General features: G+C 45.1%; 1 long non-coding RNA gene across 1 annotated transcript; it reads left to right on the top strand.

Annotated features, from left to right (window-relative positions):
- Nucleotides 1-1,086: 1,086 nt before the first annotated feature.
- LOC129667924 (uncharacterized) lies at nt 1,087-9,773 on the top strand. The gene is made up of 4 exons (XR_008718840.1): nt 1,087-1,485; nt 1,626-1,702; nt 7,068-7,124; nt 9,704-9,773. It is a non-coding gene; the product is annotated as an uncharacterized LOC129667924 (long non-coding RNA).
- Nucleotides 9,774-10,697: the final 924 nt, after the last annotated feature.

Genomic DNA, 10,697 nt, shown 5'->3' with positions numbered 1-10,697 from the left:
CCTGATGAGATCTGATAGACTAGGATCAGAAGGAAGGAGAGGGGGACCTCCCCTATCAGTGGACTTGGGGAGGGGCATTCGTGAAGAAGGGGAAGGGAAGGTAGGATTAGGAGGGGAGGAGAGAGGGGTTTATGGGGGCATACAAAGTGAATAAAGTGTAATTAATAAAAGTTAAAAAAAATTTAAAAATTAAAAAAAAAAGAAAGAAATACAGTGGGACCCTTTATGGAATAAGCACTCCTACAGCGATGAGAGTGGAAGAGAGGAGATGTCACTAGCAGACCAAAGCCAGGACAGTTCTAGAAAGGGTTTGATCCCAGGTCCAGTTTGCATTCTCTTTTCATACTCTAAAACCACAAGGTGGGGCAGGCAAGCAAGCGAGAGTTTACAGATGTCTATGCTAATTGTTGTTTTCTACCTCATTCTGCTTTGGTTGCACACTACTCTGGAGAGCCTCTGTGCCCACACATGAAGCTGTACCACTCTCAAGGTGATGGGGACGCTGTTGACTCTGAGCCTGTGACTGGCAGGGCATCTGTACGCCAGGTACACTGTCCTTTGAATGACAAGGGCGCTATATTGTAACCTGTCCTTGACCAATCCTTCCTCTTCCTTCACCTTCATTCAACCCTGTGACCATTGAGCTCTGAACACTGATACCTGGCAGAACATGGGAACAATAATACTGTCATTTACTGTCTTGGGATGTTGCTCACTGAGTGGTAGAGCATATATTTAGCATGTACAGTTGCTTCATCATAGTTCATAAAAAGGGGAGGGGGTCACCAGGCTGTATCTTGGGCAAGGTTATCAAACATACTGTCCAGGAAGGCTACCTACATGACTAGAAAAGGACTCAAGTGTGCCTTCTTTACAGATGTTTCTGACATGAGAGCAGAAGGAACCACTGCCAATTTCACTGTCATCTCGGTATGTACACACTGTTCTTTCTAATGGTTTTTATCTCCTGCCTCTGGACAGTGTGTAGTCAAGATTTCACTGGCTTTTTTTTTTTTTTTTGTCATTGTTTGGGGTTTCTGTTTGCTTTAATAATTAGCTTGTGATTATGTGTGTTTCAGGGAGCACATGTGACGCTCAGAGGGCAGCTCCATAGAGTTGACTCTTCCAGCGTAAGAGACCCCCGGACTAAACTCCAGTAGACGTCCTTGCTCCCCTTTTTAAAATGTGATGGTTATTCTTGGGTATTAATTTGACCACATCTAAAATTAACTAAAACCCAAGTGACTGGACTTGCCTTGATTGAATCATTAGAGGTGGGAAGATCCATCTGAAATCTGGATCTTTTGTGTGGGAAGATCCACCATAAATCTGGGACTCACACCTTCTGCTGGCAGCCTACATAAATGTTATGGGAGAAGGAAACTTTGGCTATTTGCCTGCTTGCCCTTGCTCTCACTACAAGTTCATTCCTTCACCGGCATTGAAACCTACTTCTTTGGAATTCAAACATACACTGAAGACCAGGTGAGCCAACCAGCCTCTTGCTTACATCTACTGGACTCTTTCTGCTGGTAGACAGCCATTTTTGGACTAGCTGGACCACAACCTGTAAGCATATTCTAGTACGCTTTTAAACTTCAGAATGTTTATTGTCTCATCCATAGCCTCCGCTTTCCCCACAAGCCTGATGAAACGAAATCACACCAGGAGAGAAGTTTCCAATCATAAGGTAAAGGTTAAGGTGAGTAGCCATTTTGTTATTACAGATCTCCTTTCTATGAGGGAGACCTTTTTCCTGTGTCCCTTAATAGCAGTTTGCCCTGTAATTGCTCCCTAGAGATGTGTCAGGGGCACACAGTGTGCTCTCCACTGACCAGCCTTCCCCAAAGAGTATGCACAGACTCACTTGGAGAACTGTTCCAATCCTCCCATAGGCTCTGCTCTTCTAAGAACTTGACAGTGTAGGAAATTTCTTCCTAGATATCAGTTTTAGCACTGATACCTTCATGAAGTTGAGTTTATGCTTCTTTGATCTAAGAGAGAGGATGTTTGTAATTTTTTTGTAATTCAGTTTCTTTATGTGTACATATGTGTCTGTGTGTGTGCCACATGGGTCTGTGCTTCCACAGATACCAGAAGAGGATATTAGATCTCTGTGAAGTGAATGTGCATGTAGTGTGAGCCACCCAACATGGATGCCTGGGATCAAATTTGGATCCTCCAAAAGAGTTGGTGTGGTGGTTTGAGTAGGAACGGCCCCCAGAGACTCCCGTTTGGATGCTTACTCACAGGGAGTGGCACCATTAGGAGGTGTGGCTTGTTGTAGGAAGGGTGTCACTGTGGGTTTGGGCTTTGAGGTCTCCTGTGCTCAGACTATGCCTAGTGTTGATCCAGTCTCTTCTGCTGCCTGCAGATCAGGATGTAGAACTCTCAGCTCCTCCTGAACCATGTCTGCCTGCATGCTGCCATGCTTCCCACCATGATGATAACTGTCTAAACTTCTGCACCTGTAAGCCAGCCCCAAGTAAATGTTGTTTGTTTATTGTTTTATAAGAGTTGCCCTGGTTACCACAGAATGACCTCTGAAAGACTCTATTGATCGAGGTATTGAAGCAGAGGCTGAGACTCACAGCCAAACTTTGGGCAGAGAGCATGGAATTTTATTAAATAAGGGATAGAAAGACCAGGAGGGGTCAGGAGCTCCATAAGGAGACCAACAGAGCCAAAAATACTGAGCCCTGGGGGCCCTGCAGAGACCAATACCCCAATCAAGGATCATGCATGGAGAGGACCTAAAACCCCTGCTCAGATATAGTCCATAGACTCAGTCTCCAAGTGGGTTTCCTAGTAAGCAGAGCAAGGGCTATCTCTGGCATGAACTCAGTGGCAGGCTCTCTGCTCACCTCCCGCTCTGGGGAGCAGCCTTACCAGGCCACAGAGAAAGACAATGCAGCCAGTCCTGATGAGACCTGATAGGCTAGGGTCAGATGGGAGAGGAGGAGGACCTCCCCTATGAGTGGACTAGGGGAGAGGCATGGGAGAAGATGAGGGAGGGGACCACAGCCAAGATACAAAGTGAATAAATTGTGATAAATAATAAATTAAAAATTAAAAAAAAAATTGGGAAGGGATGAAGAAGGAGGCTACAGCTGGGATACAAAGTGAATAAATTGTAATAAAAAAATTTTTTTAAAAAGGAAAAAATGAAAAAGAGTTGCCCTGGTATCTTTCCACAGCACTGAAACTCTAACTAAGAGAGAGGGATACACTCTTAACCGCTGAGCCTCACTACAGCCTATGATTACTGTTTAAAGATATAATTAGTACTTTAAAAAAAAAATTAACTGAGCTAGGAACATAGCTCAGAGACATTTGCCTCAAGAACAGAAAGTTCTGGCTCTGGGTACTGTACTGCGAGGGAAAAGTTGACAAATGTGCATGATGGTTATCTTTATTACTGTTCTGTTGTGAAGAGACACCATGACCAAAGCAATGTATAGAAGAAACATTTAATTAGAGACTGGCTTACAGTTTCAGAGGGTTAGTCCATCTGTTACCAAACTCGGTGGCAGGCAGGCATGGTGCTGGAGAAATAGCTGAGAGCTATAGCCTGATCTACAGACAGCAGGCAGAGACTGAGGCTGGCATGAACTTTTGAAACCTCAAAGTGCACCCCCGGTGACACCTCCTCCAGCAAGGGTACACCTTGTAATCCTTCCCAAACAGTTCTACTCCCTGATGTCTAAGCATGCAAACATATAAGCCCATGTAACCATTCTCATTCAAACCACCACACTGGTAACTCAAGCTCCAGAGGTAGAGATGAGAAGATCAAGAGTTCAAGTTAGCCAGGCAGTGGTGGAGCACACCTTTGATCCCAGTACTTGGGAGGTGGAGGCAGGCAGATCTCTGAGTTCAGGACAGCCAGCACTACACAGAGAAACCCTGTCTTGGGTATGGAAGGGGAGGGGCAGAGTTTAAAGTCACCTGGGAGGTAGAGGTGGGTGGATCTCTGAGCTCAAGACCAGTCAGGTCTACATAATGAGTTCTAGGACAGTCAGGGATATGTAGAGAGACTCTTGTCATCTAGGCTACATAAAAACCTTGTATAAAAAAAAAAAGGATAAATATTTATGTAGTATCAAACAATGTTTTGAAATTTGTATAGATTCTGGAGTGACTAACTCAAGTTGACCTATAATCCATCCCTCCCCTCATTTATTATCATATTTGTCAGTGAAATTCTTCCCTCAGAAATTTTCAAATAGGCTAGATTCAGTTTTTCATAAGCATTTCCAAGTCCCACAGCAGATTTCCAAAGTCATTTCTTCTCCAACTGAAGCCACACATATCCTCTCCCAGGCACCGTGACCACAGTTCTATTCTCTCTCAGTCATTCACATTATCACAGTCCACCTGTGGGTATAATGTAGCATTTGCATTTCTGGGACCTGTTTGTCCTTTTTGTTTTATTTTTCCGGACAAGGTTTCTCTGTGTATCCTCGGCTGTCTTGGACTCACTTTGTAGACCAGGTTGGCCTCAAACTCAAAATGATCCACCTGTCTCTGCCTCCCTGTGTGCTGGGATTACAGGCCTGCACCACTGCGCCCAGCCTGCCTTTTTTTTTGGGGGGGGGGTTGTTTATTTGTTTTAGGGTTTTTGTTTATATTGTTGGTTTTTTGGAACACTAGGCTGGCCTCAAACTCAGACATCTGCCTACCTCTGCCTCCCAAGTGCTGGGATTAAATGGATATGCCTCCACCACCCAGCTTAGTTTTTTGTTTTTTTGTTTTTTGTTGGTTTTTTTTTTTTTTTGTGTGTTTTTGTTTTTTTTTTTTTTTTAATGTGTGTAGATGTTCTGCTTATTGTATGTCTGTGCATCTTGTTTGTCCTTGATGCCTGTGGAGGAGGCCAGAAGAGGATGTTGGATCTCCTGGGACTGGAGTTGCAGATAGATTTGAGTTTGGTTTTTCTTTGTTTTTTGTTGTTGTTGTTGTTTTTAATTTATTTTATTTAATGTATATATTGTTTCATCTGCATGTACACCTGTGTGCCAGAAGAGGGCGACAGATCCTAGTATTGATGGCTGTGAGTCACCATGTGGTTGCTGGGAATTGAACTCTGGAAGAGCAGGACCTCTGGAAGAGCAGATAGTGCACCTAACCACTGAGCCATCTCTCCAGCCATTGTTTTTTTCTTCTTCTTTCCTTTAATTATGGGAATGGGACTATATATTTGAACTCAGGCCCCTCTACAAGAGCCATGGTGCTTTTTGAGTTTATGTGTGTGTTTTGCTGGGCTGTATGTATGTGTCCCAAGTGCATGTCTGGTGTCTGGTGAGGTCGGAAGGCAGCATCAGATGCGCTTGAACTGGAGTTGGGGGTGGTTGTGAGCTGCCATGTAGGTGCTAGGAATTGAACCCAGGTCCTCTGTAATAGTAGCAAATGTTCTTAACCACCGAGCCTTCTCTCCAGCCCTTATATATCATATTTAACCTTTAATATCCCAGTACCTGGAAGGCAAGTGGATCCCTGTTAATTCAAGGCCAGTGTGGTCTACATAATCAGACCTTGTCTTTAAAAGAGGAAAAGGGGAATCTATGTTAGTGAAAACATACATTAAGTTAAAGCCCCTTAAATTATTGCGTTCTAGCCTATATTAATTACACGAAATGATGATTTTTGTAGCTGGACAGTGGTTTGTGCATGCTTTTTATCCCAGCATTTGGGAGGCAGAGGCAGGTGAATCTCTGAGTTCAAGGCCAACCTGGTCTATAGAGCAAGTTCCAGGACAGCCAGGACTACACAGAGAAACCCAGTCTTGAAGGGGCTAAAAAGAAAGCCCCAGTAAGATCACTGTAGGCAAGCCTAGAGAGCATTTTCTTAACTGGTGATTAATGTGGGAGGGCTCAGTGCATTGTGGATGGTGCCATACCGAGGCTTCTGGGTTCTATAAGAAAGCAGGCTGAGCAAGCCAGTCGTAAATAGCACCCTCCTGGGCCTCTGCATGACCTCTTGCCTCCTTGCCTCCAGAGTCCAGCTAGCTCTGCTTGAAGTTTCTACCCTAACTTCCTCCTATGATGAGCAGTGAGGTGGAAATACAGCCCAAATAAACCTTTTTCTTCTCAAGTTGTTTTGGTTGTTGTTTCATCACAGCAATCATAACCCTAACATGTGTGTCCTTCTGTGTGCGCGTGCCCCAGAATGTGTTCGCGTATATCTGTGAACAACTGCGTGTGCGCTTTCTCACACGCACGGACTTGCCTGTGTCTGTATGCTCCCCTGCGCATGTGTGTGAGCGTATCCTTGTATCCGTGTATGAGCTCCATCGCCCAGTTACTTCCCCAACACCGGAGCGGGATGCTGGCTGTCTTGCTGAGGCTGCTGGTGATGGCCCCTCCCCACAAGGGTAACCCACACATTTGAGGCATCACTGAAGTGGCCAGCTGCTGAGGCCAGCTGTTGCCTTGACAACGCAGCAGGAAACTGCACCCCACCCTACCGTCTGTAGAGGCTGCAGTGTGGGGCTGTAGCAGTGAGGGGCCTCGTAACCACCTGTGTAAACACGTGTGGCTCCTCTGCCCTGCATCTGGTGTGGGACACTGATGTGAGATCCACCAAGGTAATGCGTGTGAGCTTGACACTCATGTGCCGAGACTGCTCCGTAAGGAAGGCAGCAGTGAGCATCAATGGTTGTGATGGAGGCCAAGAGTTGTTGGTGAAAGTGTGTGCTTTGTGAAACTCTAAAGCTGACACCTGTGGCTCCAGCATGGCTTCTCTGCCTTTTCCTTCTGATCGAGGTTGGGCTCTAGGTAAAATGATGGAGAGGGACAAAGGCAGTCAAATTTCAAAGTCAGCATTATGCACTCAGGCTCCCTAAATGACAGGTGGCCTTGCTGTAATCTGCTTTGTGGGGGTGCAAGGTCTCAATACAACAGGTAGGAAGAGATATTAGAGGCAGTTCCTCAGGCATCTAGGAAATTCAGAGCTGAAACACAAGGTTTAACTAAAAGTAGTTGTGCCTCAGGTGTATTTTCTGTCTTAACCTGTTCTCCGCATAGCAGGAGTTCACATCATTTCCCTCTGCCCTGTGCTTCCCTCCTCAGGCCAGCCGAAGAGACTGTCTTCAGTAGGAAGGGCTGTTACCCATATTAAACCTAAAGGTGAGTTTCTTTTTTGATTAGAGAATTTTGCCTTACAGATTTTAATTCGACATTTGAGGTGTCAGTACCCATAGCGGAGGGGGTTCGGATGGTATTTCTTTGGTTTGGTTTGGTTTTTGTTGTGGTGGTTTGTTTTTTGTTTTGTCTTGGGGGATTGGGTTGGGGTTTTTTTTTTTTGGGGGGGGGGGGGGGGGGGAAGGGGTTTTTTATTGGGGGGGGGGGGGGGCAGGGGAAAGAGTATTGAAACCAGGGTTTCTTTTTGTACCTTTGTTTTCCTGGACTTACTTTGTAGACCAGGCTGGTCCCGAATTCATAGATCCACCTGCCTCTGCCACCCTAGTGCTGAGAGGTTTGGGGTTTTTTCAGGACAGGGTTTCTCCTCATAGCCTCAGCTGTCCTAGACTCACTTTGTAGACCAGGCTGGCCTCAAACTCGCAGAGATCTACCTGCTGCTGCCTCCCTGAGTGCTGGGATTAAAGGCATGTGCTGCCACCACCACCCAGATAACATCAAAGGTTCTGACATCACAAGACTAGTGGCAGAGAAGTATGCAGTCTATGACCCACTGATTGTATCCATTTGGGGCAGTAACTGAGTACTGAGTACTTCAGTGTATCTGCTGAAACAACAACACAATAATAATAACTAATCCATTGAAAAGTATTCAACATGAGAGAAAATTTCAGACCTGCTACTGGCTCCTCCTCCAGTAGCAGGAGCCTCACCCCTGATGATGCAGCTTTGCCAGGCCACGGAGGAAGAGGATCCAAGCAGTCCTGATGAGACTTGACAAGCTATTGGGCAGGTAGCAATAGTGGAGAACTCCCACCTCTTTTTTTTTTTTTTTTTTTTTTTTTACCTTTTAACAACTGGCTCATTACAAGCATCAAATGCATTACTATACTTATAACCCCAAGCATTAAACACTAACTGGTCATAACATGATAAGCGTGTATATTTATAAATCATGAGTAACATACACAAGAAGGTAAGAGTGATGAGTGCTAAGAAGTTCACAAAGAGAAACAGCTTCTGATAGTCAAGAATAATAACCCTGCCTGAGCATGGCCATACATGGCTCTAAGCTCAGCATTACAGAGGCTCACCAGGGAGAATGGCTGGAAATTCTAGACCAGGGTGGCCTACACAGTGAAATTGTATCTCAAAAAAAAATAATAATAATAATAAGCCTTGTGCATCTTATATAATGTTGCAGATCTATAAGCCCAGCACTTGCCAGGTAAAGGCAGAAGAATCGGGAGTTGAAAGCCAGCCTGGGAGAACTGTCTCTCAGGCGATCAAAGCAGATAGATACTGAGACTCAGGCCCAAACTTTGGGCAGAGTAAAGGGAGTCTTATGGAGGATTAGAGGGACATGGAGGGGACAGGACACCCACAAGGAGAACAAAACTAAAAGATCTGAGCCCGGGGGCTCCTGCAAAGACTGATACACCAATGGAGGACCATGCATGGAAAGGACCTAGACCCCCTGCTCAGATGTGGCCAATTGGCAGCTCAGTCTCCATGTGGGTCTCTGAGAAACTGGAGCAGGAGCTGCCTCTATCATGAACCCAGTTGACTGCTTTCTGATCACTCGCCCCTGATGATGCAGCCTTGCCAGGCCATGGAGGAAAAGGATCCAAGCAGTCCTGATGAAACTTGGCAAGCTATGGGCAGATGGCAATAGTAGAGAACTCCCCCTTTCAGTAGAGCAGGCGAAGGGGATGAGGGGAAGAGAGAGGGAAGGTGGGTTGTTGAGGGCGGGGGCTTCAATCGGGATATATAACAAATAAGTTGTGAAGAAAAAAAATAAAAATTAAAAAAAAATCAAAAGAAAATCCATTCTCCTACTTCTGCATATGTGTATGTTTTGTTTCTGGCGTGCACCCTGCTAAAACTTTATGGTGATTCAAAAACAACTGCAAAGCTTAGTGGTGAAGAGAATCCAGAGCTAGGGATGTGGGTTCTGTCAAAAAAAACTCTGGATGCAGGGTTCTCTGTGAACCCTTTGTGAACTATTAGGTGAAGTTTTTATGCAAAATGCCTGCCCCCTGGCTGTTCGTGAAGAGGATGTGTTACGTAACTGGAATACAGTTACGTAAGTGTTTCATGATGTAAATCACCCTCCAAACATTTGACATTAGTGTCTATTATTTAGACAGCTGGTTAAAAGAACACAAGCTTAAACATCAAGAAGGGAAGTTGAGCTTGCTAGCACATGCCTATAATCTCAACACTCTGGGAAGCTATGGCCAGAAAACTGTCACAAGTCAAGGCCAGCCAGGGCTACTCAGCAAATACTGGATCAACCAGGGACAGAGACCCTGTCAAAAAAATAATAATAAACATTAGATGGGGCGGGAGATGGGGCTCAGTAATGGGGCACTCACCTAGCATTTGCAAGGTGCTGGACTTGAGCCCCAGAACTGCAAAGAAAAAGACTAATAAACATGTGTAAAATTCTTGATCATTTATAGTAACAGATAAAATATTAACCACTACATATTGTTACATGCTTTAGATAGATTATCTTAAATTTGGAACAGTCATATCTCACAGTCTTCCTATTCCAATTTTAGCAGGAAAGAAACAGACACTATGAAGTTAGTAACTGTCGCTCATTCAACGCTCTGACATTGAGCATGGCGGTTCAGCACATTAGACTGATGGTCTACATGGTCTGTTGTCACTGATCCAGGACCTTCACCCTGAGTCACCAGGTTGGTCTTTCCAGATTGGTCGGCCTCTACCTAAAGGAAAGGAAGGCATTTCTATCAGGTAAGATGGAGATTGTCTCTTGGGAACTAAGGGCAGAGACCAGAATCTTTTTTTCTTTTATTTTTATATTTTAATATTAATCACAGGTTATTTACTTTGTATCCCAGCCATAGCCCCCTCCCTCATTCCCTCCCAATCCCACCCTCCCTCCCTCATCTCCTCCCTGTCCCTTTCCAAATCCACTGCTAGGGGAGGTCCTCCTCCCCTTCCATCTGACCCTAGCTTATCAGGTATCTTCAGTACTGGCTGCAATGTCCTCCTCTGTGGCCTAGTAAGGCTGTTCCTTCCTGGGGGGGGGGGGGGGGGGTAAAGGAGCCAGTCATTGAGTTCATGTCAGAAATAGTTCCTGTTCCCCTTATTAGGAAAACCCACTTGGATACTGAGCTACCATGGGCTACATCCGAGCAGGGGTTCTAGGTTATATCCATACATGGTCCTTGGTTGGAGAAACAGTCTCAATAGAGGACCCCCATGCCCTGATGTATTTTGTCCTTGTGGAGTTCCTGTCCTCTCCAGGTCATATTAACTCCCCTTTTTTATCATGTGATTCCCTGCACTCTACCGAAGGTTTGGTTATGAGTCTCAGCATCTGCTTTGATAAGCTGCTAGATAGAGTCTTTCAGAGGCCCTCTGTGGTAGGCTCCTGTCCAGTTTCGTTCAAAGACCAGACTCTTTACCACATCCCAGGCTTCTCCTGGACATACTCCAAGCACAGAACTGTTAGGATCTGTCTTTAAGACAACCCGCCAAAAAAAGTAAAATGCCTCTTATTCTAAGAAATATTAATATTCCTGG

Source organism: Psammomys obesus, unplaced genomic scaffold, assembly GCF_907164565.1.
Source record: "Psammomys obesus unplaced genomic scaffold, mPsaObe1.curated_primary_1811, whole genome shotgun sequence".
NCBI classification, from domain to species: domain Eukaryota; kingdom Metazoa; phylum Chordata; class Mammalia; order Rodentia; family Muridae; genus Psammomys; species Psammomys obesus.
This window is presented reverse-complemented; position numbering and strand designations above follow the sequence as displayed.